This window comes from Carya illinoinensis, chromosome 4, assembly GCF_018687715.1.
Source record: "Carya illinoinensis cultivar Pawnee chromosome 4, C.illinoinensisPawnee_v1, whole genome shotgun sequence".
Lineage (NCBI taxonomy): Eukaryota > Viridiplantae > Streptophyta > Magnoliopsida > Fagales > Juglandaceae > Carya > Carya illinoinensis.
The window spans coordinates 41235174-41250454 of NC_056755.1; the positions used below are offsets into that span (position 1 = coordinate 41235174).

A 15281-nucleotide genomic window follows, 5' to 3' on the forward strand; every position below is an offset into this window, starting at 1 on the left:
AAGTTAAGCTTGTCTTGGATGGGTGGGACCATGACACTAAACGTCATTATAAGTCTTACATGATCGTCTGCCATGTGATTATATATTAACTATCAAGGATAGCATTCACACGTACAAAGTAGCCAACACTTTGGAATAAAGAAGAATTGAGAAATGTTTGGTTTGCATGCAAATTTTATACAAAAAGATTTAATAACGTGGCTTAATGTAATATATTAGATTTATTTTATAATAAAAATAATTTTACAATTTGATAGATCACATTAAATTATGTTGATATGTAAATTTTATTGCGTAGGATTTATGTGTAGATTGAATATATCTCTAAAAAAACTATCTTAAACCCCAAAAAGCCACCCGACTAGATTATGGGTGCTAATATATGCCACTACATGTTGACCCAACACGATCATGACACAATAATAAATATGAGTAGATTTGATATAAATGTGTTTGAGTTAAAATAGATTGATTCGATAAGACACGATTAATAAATGAGTCAATTGCAAGTAAACCCATGAAACCCACAACTAACCCATATTTTTTTTTTACACATAAAAAAAACTTTTATCAATCTATGTAAATAGACAAAACCCAAGTATACAAGAAGATTTCAAGAAAGAGTCTAATTACAAACTACATGTTACAGATAGTAGCGTAAAAGTCATTAAAACTAGTTTAATTCAATACAATAAAAGAGGCCCAAAACAACAATGTATGAAAGAAAAAACCCCTAAAACCATCTGGAGAGCATTCCCTATTCTCAAAATAGCAGCCGCTTCTTTCGTTCCATGTACACCACATTAAACATAACGGTACTATCTTCTATACAGCTGCAATCTGTCGATTGCCCCTAATCCCTAGTATCAACCCATATGATATGAATAAATTCTATTTTCAGTTTTTATAAATGTTTAGTTTTACAAAAATTCTATATGCAGTCACTTTTGTGTACTTTTTTTAGTATTCCACTAATGTGATTGATTACATCACTTTTTTAATATAAAATAACTGATTTAGCTAATTAAATCAATAGAATGCACAAAAAATACATAAAAATAACTGTATATAGCATAACTCTTACTTTTATATACCTTTGTTGTTGTAAGATGACCTTTCTAAGGAAAACTCTTAGTTTTATATACCTTTATTGTTGTTAGATGACCTTTCTAAGGAAAAAGATTGCCAATGAAGCACAAAGTGTGATAAGAAGTTTTTACCTCAAACTTCATTTCTTTTGGATAGGACCCATTACATCATATCATAATTCAATTGTAATTTTAATTACTTAATTATTTTATAAAAATATTAATTCTCTTTTATATCATTGGATTGGATATTGATCATAAAAATATTTTATTATGAATCAAATTATAATTGTGAATGATTTATATAATTATCTATGTATTTTATATGAAATTATATTAATTAAGTAAATATAAATATACAGGTCAGCTTAATTTTAAGGTTTGATCCGTTTAATTAAAACAGTCATATTCATGTTGACCCATATAATCTAATATTTCATGACTTAGCTTTGTTTGAAACATGGATAGATGAGTTGAGTTAAATTTAAGCCTAGCCCAACATCCAATTACACAACTCTTAAATTACTAAATATCACTCAACCCAAGACTTATTTACATATGGGACCCACAACCTTTTTCAATTCAACACCTCTTTACATTCTTCAACTTCTCATAAAAACATATAAACTCATTTTAACATTCAAATACATCTAAACTCATCTTAGAGCACTCCCAGTAGATTCTTCATCCTATCATTTAAATTACATAACGAAAATTCACTTTTTCTATTTTATATACTGACTTTTATAATATGCCATCCATTAGATTATCTATTTTTTCTTTATATTATTTAAATAATCTTTTTTTATTCTTTTTAAATATTTCATTTCTACCAATAAATTTACAATATCCATATACTTTTTTATATTTGCAATTTATTTTTATATACAATGTAAAATAATTTAGTCCTATACACATAAAGCAAAAATATATAAGTCAAATAAAAATTAAAAATAAAATCAAAATATGAAAAAAAATAGTTTAAAAATATTTCAAGATACTTTTTAGAAGAAAATGAAATATATATGTTTTAAATGATAAACAATAAAAAGAATTTGCTCACATCGTAAAAATCAAAATAAAAGAAAATGAAGAAGTAAATGAAATATAAATAATAATAAAAATTTACATGATGAACATTACCCGTTACATGTTACTGTAGCTAAATCTAATTTACATTTCATTTTACATAACCAGATGGAACTCTTTTTTAGAATAATGCTTTAAATAATTTACATTTTGTGTATACAGAAACGCTATGCACAACCGCGAGATGCCCTCGCTGCGGCCTCGTATCCTACGTGGCATAAAAAACACAACAACATCGTTTTCTTTTGAGATAGGATTCCCTTTGCCTTCTCTTTTCTCTTCATTTCTTTCCCTCTCCTTCTTTATCTCCATAACCTCTCATTCCCTTTGATTTCTCTCCACATTCTCATCCCATCAAACTCGAAGCCTGGCAAAAATACTTTGAGAAAAATAGCAGAAAGCAAAAGAAAATCTGTTTGGTTGCTGAGAAAACAAAGGAAAATTTGAAAATAGTCTATAACAACCTATTTGGTTGCTGAGAAAATAGAAGAAAACCACGCAATAGTCTGCAATAATCCATAACCATATGTTTGGTTGTTGAGAAAATAGAGGAAAATCACGCATATCCTACAAATATGAGATTCGAGACAACAATTGGTAGATCACGTGCATTCGTCAGCTTTGTGTGGTGTCTCCGTGTGCATGTGGTTGGAAAAAAATGGTTGCGGTTTGGCAAAAAAGTGATTAGCTTTGCTGAGTTTGTCGGCGTTCTCCGTTCATTTCACAACAAGTCTAAGAAACCAGAAGACGGGTGATTTGGTGGGGAGGAGTTGATGGTGGGTGAAGAGAACGCCAAAGATGGTGGGTTTTGAAGTTGGGTGAAGAGATGAAGATGGAGAGAAGACGAAGTGGGTGGCTCGGTTTGTTTTGTTGTTCAAATTAGAACGACGTCGTCTAGGGAGTATGCCAGGTAGGACTTGAGGCCGCGGCGGGGATGCAAGCCAGTTGTCCCTAGCATTTCTCTTGTGTATAATATAAAAGCCATTGAGAGTGTTCTTAGGTGGGTCTCACAAAACTCATTCGAACATCTCAATTTATTACTATTTATTAAGAATTCAACTCATTTCAACTCAATTAAACATCTAAACGTAACTTTAATATACTAAATCCACAAAAAGCCTCCTAAAAGATAAATAAAACCAACATGAACAAGTTCTAAGTTGGATCTACACAACCACCATGCACAAAAGGATACACAAGAAACAAGAAGCTTGTACGATGAGCAAAAATACATGACCAGCCGTGAGGGGCAGAAAAATCCAACCCATCGCTCCCCTCAACGAAATTTCTTTTATAGGAATCCATCTGTCCTATACGGCTATTTATCATTTGCTTCTCATGTATTCACAGTTTCTATCAAATCTGACCGTACCCTATTGGATCAATGTAATTATACAAATTAAAATTTTTAAATATTTAATGATATTTACGAATTAATAATTAATAAATTTTATTAATTTTTTTCCCGTAATGTTGCATGTGATGTCTCCAATAATACAATAATCGTTAAATTTATAAAAAAATTATAATTTTATTATTTTATACTTATGTTGGCTTTTTTTAATAAAAATAAATTTATTTATAAGTCAACAGAAAAAATACATTTAACCTATATTTGATTATTAAAATGATATCAACTCATATCAAACAAATTATTAATAAAATTCATTACTTTTTATAACTTTTGATAAAAAAATTAAATTTATTTAAATTTTATTTATACATTCAAACACACATATTAATATATTTACATTTAAAAAAAAGCTACTATGTCCACTCAAGTGTGCCGCTCAAGTGTACCGTTTAGTAAATTTTTTTATTTAATAATTAAGAAAGTAATTTTAAATGTATTAATGTATTTTTTTTTATTCTGTAAAAATATTTAAATCTATTAAAAATGTGAAAAGAAAAATATAAAAAAAATGCCTAGGGGTCAAATGGAGTAATGCTATTCAAGCAACAAAATAGCCCGCTCCTTACATTTAAATAAATCTTAATGAAATTTATAAAATATTATTATTTATAGATCAATTCAAATCATTTAAAATCGCCTCAAATCAAATTTTATGATTCAATAACATGGATGATGTATTTACAAGTAGGATAACTTTTTATTGTACTTAGTACGTAGACAATTTTGTTTGGAATGGCACGTACGTACGTAGACATGGAGATACATAAGGCATCGCGTTCGTCCCCATGATATTAATTACAAGCTTCGTTCTCATTTCTCATTGACATTTACTTCGCCAGAAACCGTCACTCACTCGCTCACTCACTCTCTGTTTGTTTGTTTGTTTGTGGAATATTGGGTCTGTTTGGCCATGGATGAGACGCTCTTGCCAGCTATCGGGGTTGAGATTTTGATTCCGGCGTGCGCGTTGGTGGCAATAGCGTTCGCGCTGGTCCAGTGGCTCCTCGTCTCGCGAGTCAAGCTCTCGCCCCACGGTCTCGACTCCGCAGCTAACGACGGTGGCGCCGGCAAGAATGGCCACGCCGAATACCTCATTGAGGAAGAGGAAGGCCTTACCGATCACAACGTCGTCCTCAAGTGCGCCGATATCCAAAGCGCCATTGCTGAAGGTTTTTCCATTTCTCTCCTTGAGTTTCGAAATACTCGAATGCTTTTTAACTGTTTCAATTCTTTCTTTTTGCTTGCTTTCTCTCCCCCCCATCTGGTGATGGGTTGTCTTGGCAGATTTCGTAGTGTTTCGATTTCATTGTTCACTTTTTCTGGATTTATGCTGTTTGTTTGAGACTACGCGTTTGAAGTAATTTCTTCCGTTCGGGAAGCGTTTTATTTTGATAGGTGACGCCTTGTCGGTGGTCTGTTGGCAGGGATTGTGCGTGAAAGCAACAGTTGTTTTTCTCCCTTTTGGACAGTATATTACTTTATTTTGTTTTATTATTGGGGTGTTGTTGACTGTTGAGTAAGATATGACTAATCAGAGCATGTTTAAGCTGTTGCTGTTAATTTTATGATTTCACCGTTTGATATGGAAACTGCTCCCTGGGTTCTGGACCTGGGTCCACTGAGAAATTTTCTTCTATATTTCGTGATCAACATTGGTTCATATTCTTAATTTTGTCTGTATACGCAAAAGAGTCATCCAAACAGTTTAATTTACGCAAGAAGTAGGTAGCTAAATCTTACTCGATCTCTAATGTTTATCATTCTTTATGTGCGCATGCGAGTGGGTGCCTGGGTGTGATCATGCACACTCTCTCATGCATGTACTTAATGATTTATTCATACGGACCTGGAATGCAGAATCACACTAGACTTTGGACTCTGTCATAATTATTAGACTTTAGTGCTATGTTCTTTGGTTATTTTTCCGGGACGTTCAAACATACATGGCAATTCACTCACTACCACATGATAAATTGTTCAATACCCTAGTTGAAGTACTCCCAGTCTCCCTCCCTACATTGGGTCGTATGGCTGGATCCACAGCACTGGTTGAAGGATGCAGCTCTACACTGGGTGCACGGTAACTTTTTTTTTTTTTTACTCACATGCTGAGCATGGAACTTCCCTTACGAAGGGGATGCGTGCTGATTAGCCACCTTTTGACAGCTTCATTGAAATTACTATATTTTGAAAAGACTGAAGTACTGATCGTGTTTGGATGTATTTACCATGCTAATTGCCACCTACTTTATAATCATTTCTTGATCTCAATTTCTTAACCATAGATGTGCCTTTAATTTAACATTAGGTCAGAGGGTGTAATACCTGTTTTTTAAATAGATAATAATCTTCACCTTTTCTAGGTTTTTTCTCTTCTTACTTTTTCAATTATTTTTCATTTGTTGGAAATTTCCTTGGTGCGTGTACGGTGAAGACACATTTTGTTTTGGAGTAATTTATATTCATCTTAAGATGGCGTCTAACTCGTCCTAACGTGAGATGTAGCGTTTTTAGTGGTTATGCACCCTGCCCTGGAGGGGGACGTTTCATTTGAGGATCATTATACTGGATGAGTTCGAAAAATATACCATTACGCACTTCTGCTGTTCCGAGGGTATGGAGAGAACATCAATACTGATAATAAATTTGGTGTGTCCGATACTGGATGGGCCCCATTCTTCTACATGCATGCCACTTGTACACTGTATAGATGTATAGTTATTTTTGAAGAACAGAATGCTTAAAATCCTATATTCGCCTGCATCTGAATGTAACTCGAGATGATTAAGATTCCCTAGTGTTTATGAATTGAGGATGTATTCATTCTTTGCGATTTAATCATTCCTCATATTTTCACCTCAAAGGTTGAATCATCAGCAGTTTCAAGCATCGTTCAGCTTGTTGGATAGGCCTTGGTTGTTAATAAGACTCAATCTATGCTTTAAGTTGTTATCAAGGCTATCAGAAGAAAATGGTTGAAGGATTTTTTTTTTTAATTATTTATTTATTTATAAGTGGAACCTTTATTAAAAAAACCCTCACTGAGGCAGAGAAATAACCATATATAAGCAATCAAGACGCTAGAACTTATCTACGTAAATAAAGCAATTCCAAATAGTCCGTCCGTAAAAGACCCCGCATATGTCCAATACCAATGTTATTCCTATCAAAATCCAAGATCTTACTTTTAGCACCTTCCTTTGCTAAAAAATCAGCTACCATGTTGGCTTCTCTATATATGTGATAAATGCGGCAATTTAGAATCCGGAAAAGAGATTGAATTTCTTCCCAAAAGTCCCACATATACCAGAGATTGCAAGCACCAGGTTTGAGCCATCCCACAACTACTTTTGAATTCTACTCAACTAACAAGTTTCTAATGTCAAGCTGCTGCGCCATTCTTAGGCCATCCAATAAAGCAAGCCCCTCTACAACAGAAAAATGGTTGAAGTTACTGTTATACTCATGTAAATTATATTACTTGTAAATTTTTTTTATGTAAATCTTATTAAGGTGTTGATTTTGTCTTTTGTGTTATATATGTGGAAATTATTTCCATTTTCCTTTTTTTTTTTATTTTTTTTTATTTTTATTTTTTTTTATGTCTTGCTATAAGCTGATTAAAGGCACTAGTATAGCCTGATAATTTTCTCATCTCATTAGTTCCAAAATCTTCTCTCAATTTTTGAAGAGTCCTTTGGGGTTCACTAATAATGTGGTGCATTGACGTTACAGGAGCAACCTCCTTCCTATTTACGGAATACAATTATGTTGGTATTTTCATGGTGGCTTTTGCCGTATTGACATTCCTTTTCCTTGGCTCTGTGGAGGGTTTTAGCACAAGCAGTCAGACTTGCACATATGATCCAACCAAGTTGTGCAAGCCTGCTCTTGCGACTGCTATCTTCAGTACCATATCATTCTTGCTTGGTGCTTTCACCTCGGTGGCCTCTGGCTTCCTTGGAATGAAGATTGCTACCTATGCTAATGCTAGAACCACCCTGGAGGCAAGAAAGGGCGTTGGGAAGGCATTTATCACAGCATTCAGATCTGGTGCTGTCATGGGCTTTCTTCTTGCTGCTAACGGTCTCTTGGTGCTTTACATTGCCATCAATCTCTTTAAGCTGTACTATGGTGATGATTGGGAAGGCCTTTTTGAGTCTATCACTGGTTATGGTCTTGGAGGATCTTCCATGGCTCTCTTTGGTAGAGTTGGTGGGGGTATCTATACTAAAGCTGCTGATGTTGGTGCTGATCTTGTTGGAAAGGTTGAGAGAAACATTCCTGAGGATGACCCTAGAAATCCAGCTGTAAGGATCTCTACTTCTCAGAAAAATTTTGGTTTATGAAATAGCTCTTTTCCTGTTCACACTTTTAATTGCCCCGCTTCTTGTCAGGTCATAGCTGATAATGTTGGCGATAATGTTGGGGATATAGCCGGTATGGGATCCGATCTTTTTGGCTCATATGCTGAGTCCTCCTGTGCTGCCCTGGTTGTTGCATCCATCTCCTCTTTTGGGATCAATCACGACTTTACTGCAATGCTATATCCTCTCATTGTTAGTTCTGTGGGTATCCTTGTTTGTTTGATCACCACTCTATTTGCAACTGATTTCTTTGAAATCAATGATGTGAAAGAAATTGAACCAGCATTGAAGAGGCAGCTCATCATTTCGACTATTTTGATGACTGTTGGTGTTGCACTTGTTAGTTGGATTGCTCTCCCACTTTCCTTCACCATATTCAACTTCGGAACTCAGAAAGTTGTGAAGAACTGGTAAACATTTATTTGACATTTTCATAAACTACATATATTTTTCTCAAAAAGTAAACAAATCTCTCACTCAAAGTCATGCTCATCTCTGAGGCCTGCCTTCCTCAAAAAAGCAAAATATCTATATTTTTCTCAAGATGCATTTGGGGATGGAGGGAGTAGTGTTTTCATTGCTTGTTTAATGAATCAAATGAGAGGCATTTTGCAACTCCATGTTTTCTGATTTAGTTGAATGTGTTTATAGGAGTCATCATGGTTGTTCAGGACATCCATGCTGCCTTTGTTTTGTGTGTGCAGGCAGCTGTCCTTGTGCGTTGCTGTTGGTTTGTGGGCTGGGCTTATTATTGGATTTGTCACTGAGTATTACACTAGCAATGCCTACAGGTACTAGTTTTGGAAGCATTTATGAATTCACCTTTCTGCTTTTGTTGATTGGTGTTTTAAATCAACTCTTGCTTGTCATTGTTTCTTGCAGTCCTGTACAAGACGTTGCTGATTCCTGCCGGACTGGAGCTGCTACTAATGTCATTTTTGGCCTTGCATTGGGCTACAAATCTGTTATTATTCCTATCTTTGCCATTGCTGTTTGTATCTATGTTAGTTTCAGCTTTGCTGCTATGTATGGTATTGCAATGGCTGCCCTTGGAATGCTGAGCACCATAGCTACTGGATTGGCCATTGATGCGTATGGTCCCATCAGTGATAATGCTGGAGGCATTGCTGAGATGGCAGGCATGAACCACAGGATTCGAGAGAGAACCGATGCCCTTGACGCTGCAGGAAACACCACAGCTGCTATTGGAAAGGTTTGAAAAGTCTCAAATCCTACATGCCCTTTTTTTCATTTATTGGTATCCATAAGGTGTTGTGCCATATCCCACATGCCCACTTTTCTCGAGGAAGGATGTTGACGTTTCAGAAATGCACATTAATATATAGCTCGGTGCACCTATGAGACCTTAATGTGTTGACACTTGGCTTGTTCTTCTCTTGGACTTTCAATTTTCGGGTGGAGTTTACACAAAAGCATGTTAATATACTCTTGGATGTTGTATACTTCCTATGTATTTGGGCTATGCCTATTACTTGTTTCAATAAAATATTATTTTTACTTATAAAAAAATATACGCTTGGATGTTGACACTTTGGTTGTATCTCTGGATTTTATGTTGGACCAAGTCTATGTGGTTCACACAGCTTGAATAAGATTGTCTCATTATTTTTTGATGAAACAATATAACTACACTTGATCAGAATACCTAATTGCATGAAGGCCGAACTATTTTTTCATCCGATAAAAAGCCTTAATTTATATTTTTGTTCTAGGGCTTTGCAATTGGTTCAGCAGCTCTTGTGTCCCTGGCGCTCTTTGGTGCTTTTGTGAGCCGTGCAGGAATTTCAACAGTTGATGTCTTGTCTCCAAAAGTGATCATTGGCTTGCTTGTGGGAGCAATGCTTCCTTACTGGTTCTCTGCCATGACGATGAAGAGTGTGGGAAGTGCAGCTCTGAAGATGGTTGAGGAAGTGCGCAGGCAATTCAACTCCATCCCAGGTCTCTTGGAGGGCACTGCCAAGCCAGACTATGCTACCTGTGTTAAGATCTCCACTGATGCTTCTATCAAAGAGATGATCCCACCTGGTGCTCTCGTCATGCTCACACCTCTTATTGTAGGTATCCTTTTTGGTGTGGAAACTCTCGCCGGCGTCCTCGCCGGATCCCTTGTTTCTGGTGTACAGGTAATGCTATAGCCTCAATGCTTGGAAAGATCCCCGTGTAGCTGTAGTCTAATCTAAGTAGCATACCTTTTAATCAAGGTCGTAAGGTAGTTATATTTATGGTCCCAACAGTGTGGTAGCAGTCATTTGATTTGTTGTTGTCTTTAATACTTGGGGACACTAAAGCTATACTTGATACATATGTTTCTTATTTGTCTACACTCACAGATTGCTATCTCTGCGTCTAACACTGGTGGCGCATGGGATAATGCCAAAAAGTATATTGAGGTAAACACTCTCTAGGGAATCTTTTCTCGACTCCCTGTTCAACTTTCCTGTCTAATTTGTTGTATGTATTATGTTCTGAATTTTGTTATGAAATGATAGGCTGGTGCTTCAGAGCATGCAAGAAACCTTGGTCCAAAAGGATCGGATCCGCATAAGGCAGCTGTTATTGGTGATACTATTGGGGACCCACTCAAGGATACATCTGGACCATCTCTCAACATTCTGATCAAGCTAATGGCAGTTGAGTCACTTGTGTTTGCTCCCTTCTTTGCTACACATGGCGGCCTGCTCTTTAAGATCTGAAACAAGGAGATGGGAAAACAAGGAGGGATGGTTGGCCATTTCTTTTCCTTTGTCTTCTTAGTTCTTGCTCTCAATTATGAAGTAGTTTTTAGAACATATTATCCTTTTAAAAATTCTCTCCTCCAGAGTTGGACCGGCAGAGGAATAACCCTTTTTAGGGGTTGATGACGATGATAATGATGATGTAGTAAGTGTTCAATCCCATGAAGAGTTGGGAACTGCTTTATAATTCAGTATCCTATTAAGAAAGATTATGACCTGTTTCCCTGTTTATTTTTGGCAAGAGCTTCATTGAAATGCTATTAAAAGGACATACATTTAAATTTTAAAGTGGATCAGTGCAACCATGCTTTCCCTCTGAGGAGCGAGTTTAGGTGAGCTGTGATGCGGGAATCCTTCCCGTTGAGCATCATGGCCCCCAAACACACCATAAGCCATCTTGCTCTAAACTCTGGAGGCACACACGTTAATATTTAATTTTAATTTTTATTTTTATAAATATAATAAATCTGTATATAAATTAAATAAGAAGTGTTACCGCCATCAAATTATGTAGATTTATTTTTCTAAAATATTTTTATAAATAAAACATTTATCTAAATTAAATATTAGAGATCAACTTTGAAATAAATAGCAATGCGATGTGATCTCCAAGCACAGTAACAAATATTCTTACAAATGGATATTTTCATGTGAAATAAAAAGGCTTGCCTAATAAGAGAAGCGCTTGGTAAGTTGGTTGAGGACAATGAGGAGCTTTTACTTTTAGAACTCGAAGGGGGCAACGCCGACGCGTACTGCTGCTACCTCCCCATCTGCGTTTGTCTCTACTGTGTTTCACAAATCTCATCAGAGAGCTCCTCTTGCTCCCGCAAATTGCAATGCTCTCTTTCTCTTCTCTTCACCGCCATTATTCAACTCTACCACCATCTACACCCTCTCTCTATTTCTCCCCTCTGCACCACGCTTTCTCTTTCTTCAACCCCCTTACTACCCCCACCTTCTCTCTAAGCAGCCGCACACCACTACGCATTCGGGCCCTCGACGCCGCCCAGCCCTTTGACTATGAATCCAAGCTCGCCTCTGCCCATTTCCACAACAGCCAGCACCTGAAAATCGCCATTGTCGGCTTCGGCAACTTCGGGCAGTTTCTGGCCAAAACCCTCGTCCGCCAAGGCCACACCGTCCTCGCCCACTCCCGCTCCGACTACTCCCACATAGCCAAGAATCTCGGTGTCTCCTTCTTCTCCGACCCCCACGACCTCTGCGAACAACACCCGGAAGTCATTCTCCTCTGTAGCTCCATCATCTCCACCGAACAGGTCCTCCGCTCCCTCCCTCTCCAGCGACTCAAGCGTAGTACTTTGTTCGTCGACGTTCTTTCGGTCAAAGAGCTCCCCAGAGATCTGCTGCTAGACCTTTTACCCAATGATTTCGATCTGATTTGCTCGCACCCAATGTTCGGACCCCAAAGCGCCAGGCGCAGCTGGAATGGGTGTTTCTTTGTCTACGAAAAAGTCCGAATTGGCGACGAAGAATCGAGGATCTCGCGGTGCGAGAAGTTCCTCGATGTTTTCGCGCGGGAAGGGTGTAAAATGGTGGAGATGTGCTGCGCGGAGCACGACAAGTACGCGGCGGGTTCACAGTTCATTACCCATACAGTTGGGAGGGTATTGGAGATGTTGAACTTGGAGTCCACGCCGATTAATACCAAGGGGTATGGGACTTTGCTGGATTTGGTGGAGAACACGGCGGCGGATAGCTTTGATTTGTATTACGGGTTGTTCATGTACAATAAGAGCGCGTTGGAGATGTTGGAGAGGTTGGATTTGGCTTTCGAGGCGCTGAGGAATGAGCTCTTCGGCCGCTTGCATCATGTGGTGAGGAAACAATTGTTTGAGAAGGTGCGAAACTCGCAGGAAAGTAGCGCTCGGACTCGAAATGGTGCTGCATTGCCATCTTCTGCATTGGCTCTGAGGTAAAATCCAAAATATTAAAGTTTGGTATGGGGTCCTTTTTATTTCGTTAATTAATTGCGGGCTATTCTTTTTTGTATATTTCGTCAGTCGCTTTTTTTGTGTTAGATCTGGAGAGAAGTTTCGTTGAGTATGCCTGGTGTAATTCTGATCTTTTCAACATTGAAGAGCTTTTAAATTTGAAGCAATAAGAGGACCATCAACCAGATTGTTGATGCTGGTTGAGGCTTTGTTCTTATTTTTTATTGTTTTTTTGAAAGAGATAATAACCGAGAATGTGGCGGTGAAATTCTTCTTTCCTTTGTTTGCTGGATTCTGTGATCCTGGTGGGATTACATCAACAATTGGTCAGTCAACATAGGCAAATAGTGGGCTCAAAATCATTTGGGGTTGGGGATGAATCATTCTACAAAAATCATATTTACAATTTTCATCAAGTTTTAATCCAAACTTTCAGGTCTGAGGATGTTGCTCAACCGAATGAGTACAAAGGGCAGATCTCTGATCGCTTTGGTGACAGCTCAAAACTAAAAATTGCAATAGTTGGATTTGGCAACTTTGGTCAGTTCCTTGCGAAGGCTATTGTACACCAAGGACACACTGTTTTGGCATATTCTAGATCGGACTACTCTGATGTTGCAAAAAAATTAGGAGTTTCTTACTTCTCTGATGCAGATGATCTTTGTGAAGAGCACCCTGAAGTTATTCTTCTTTGTACTTCCATTCTATCTACTGAGAAAGTTCTGAAGTCATTACCAGTTCAGAGACTGAAGAGGAGTACTCTGTTTGTTGATGTACTTTCTGTGAAAGAATTTCCTAGAAGTTTGTTTCTTCAAAATCTGCCACCAGATTTTGATGTTCTCTGCACACATCCTATGTTTGGACCTGAGAGTGGTAAAAATGGGTGGAATGGTCTTCCTTTTGTTTATGATAAGGTTAGAGTTGGAAGTGATGAATCAAGAGTATCACGGTGTGACTGGTTTCTTGATATTTTTGCACGAGAAGGGTGCCGAATGGTGGAAATGAGTTGTGCAGAACATGATTGGCATGCGGCAGGGTCACAGTTCATTACCCACACGATGGGAAGGGTTTTGGAAAAGTTGGAGTTGGAGTCAACACCTATTAACACAAAAGGTTATGAGACTTTGTTAAATCTGGTGGAGAATACTGCAGGGGATAGCTTTGACCTTTACTATGGCTTGTTCATGTACAATGTAAATGCGATGGAGCAGCTAGAGAGGTTAGACCATTCTTTTGAATCATTGAAGAAGCAGCTCTTTGGGCGTTTGCATGGTGTTCTTCGGAAGCAACTGTTTGAGGATGCAGAGAAGTTTGACGTCTCATGGGAAAAACGCATGTTGCCAAAACTATCGGAAGGCAGTGCTGCACTGGCATCTTCTTTGGAGACTCTTAATGGCGAAAACAACTAAGTTCCATGTTTCGTCTCAGTGGTAAGTAGCATCGATACTGTTCTATTAGAGTAATGCTACTCACCATCCTTTTTACCCTCATCTTCCCACCATCCCATGATGTGGTACTAATTGATTGGAGACATTTGTTATGTTCTACTTGTGGGCCTATCACTTGATGCCACGTCAAGGAATGTTGCGAGAATGATGTATAGAATTCTTCTGTTAAGTTATGGTTTAAATGTTTTTTGTGGTCACTGCTGCCAGTTCTATCATAGTTGAAATTTCCTTATAACTTCCTCTACTTCACCTTGTTAACTTTCTTTTTTTGAAAAAAAGAAAGAAAGAAAGAGAGAGAGCATGGGATGGAAGTGTGAATCCTGAGCTTTTTAAGGTTGAAGTATTTTTTTTTTGGCACCGGGCATTCGAGAACAAAGTCTCGACTGATCTTAGGGGTGTATAGGTCCTTGGCAAAGAGTTTCCCACAAGTGCATTTCGGGTATTTCAAAGAGAAGTCCTCCCTAGTCTAATGATCCATAGAAATTGTTTGCACCCAAGAGGAGTCGAACCTTAGACCTAGAGGGAGCATACCACACACTACCTGCATGTAACTAGTGGCAGAGATACTTATATGAGATTTATGGGCAATATTAATACCCATAATTCAATTGTGTCATTTCTAGTAACTAGAGTTGGTGATACAGGTTCAATTTGAGGATTCAACATGCTAGGATCAGATATATTATGCTCCTAGTGGCCTGGATGAAATTTCAGTTTGGACCCTTGTGCTACTCTGTCATTTAGAATTGTCCTCTTCTGAAATTTGCTTGCCTGATGAAAATCATTCAGAATTTCGATTGCCATTGACTTGGTTTTATGTCATATATACCTTTAATAAGCACTCATTTGTGAAGCGACTTGAAAATAAAATATACATGCATCTAGTTGCAAGTTGAAGTTTCAGCTTGATAGTTATTTACTTGTTATAGAAAAATGAATGCATTATTTTGATGTTGATTGGAATTGCTATTGGTGATCTGTTTAACTTGGTCTGGTAAGCTGAATGGTTGGTGGTGGTGCTTAAAACGATCCATACTTGTTTGGAGCTGCAAAAAGGAATATTTTCTTTAATCTTCTATATGCTGGAGGCAGTAGCTCAATGTTGCAGTTATGATGAGGATGCGCAGGATAGATCAATGGATGCACCAATAATAGTGATTTGAT

At 37.4% G+C, this 15281-nt stretch overlaps 1 pseudogene across 1 annotated transcript; it reads left to right on the plus strand.

The window, feature by feature from the left end:
* The first annotated feature begins 4384 nt into the window (after positions 1–4384).
* On the plus strand, positions 4385–14099 carry LOC122308438 (annotated as a pseudogene). Its single transcript, XR_006242044.1, has 10 exons — positions 4385–4760; positions 7327–7901; positions 7989–8368; positions 8663–8749; positions 8841–9171; positions 9692–10102; positions 10310–10369; positions 10469–10702; positions 11442–12650; positions 13106–14099. The product of XR_006242044.1 is annotated as a pyrophosphate-energized vacuolar membrane proton pump-like (transcript).
* Positions 14100–15281: the final 1182 nt, after the last annotated feature.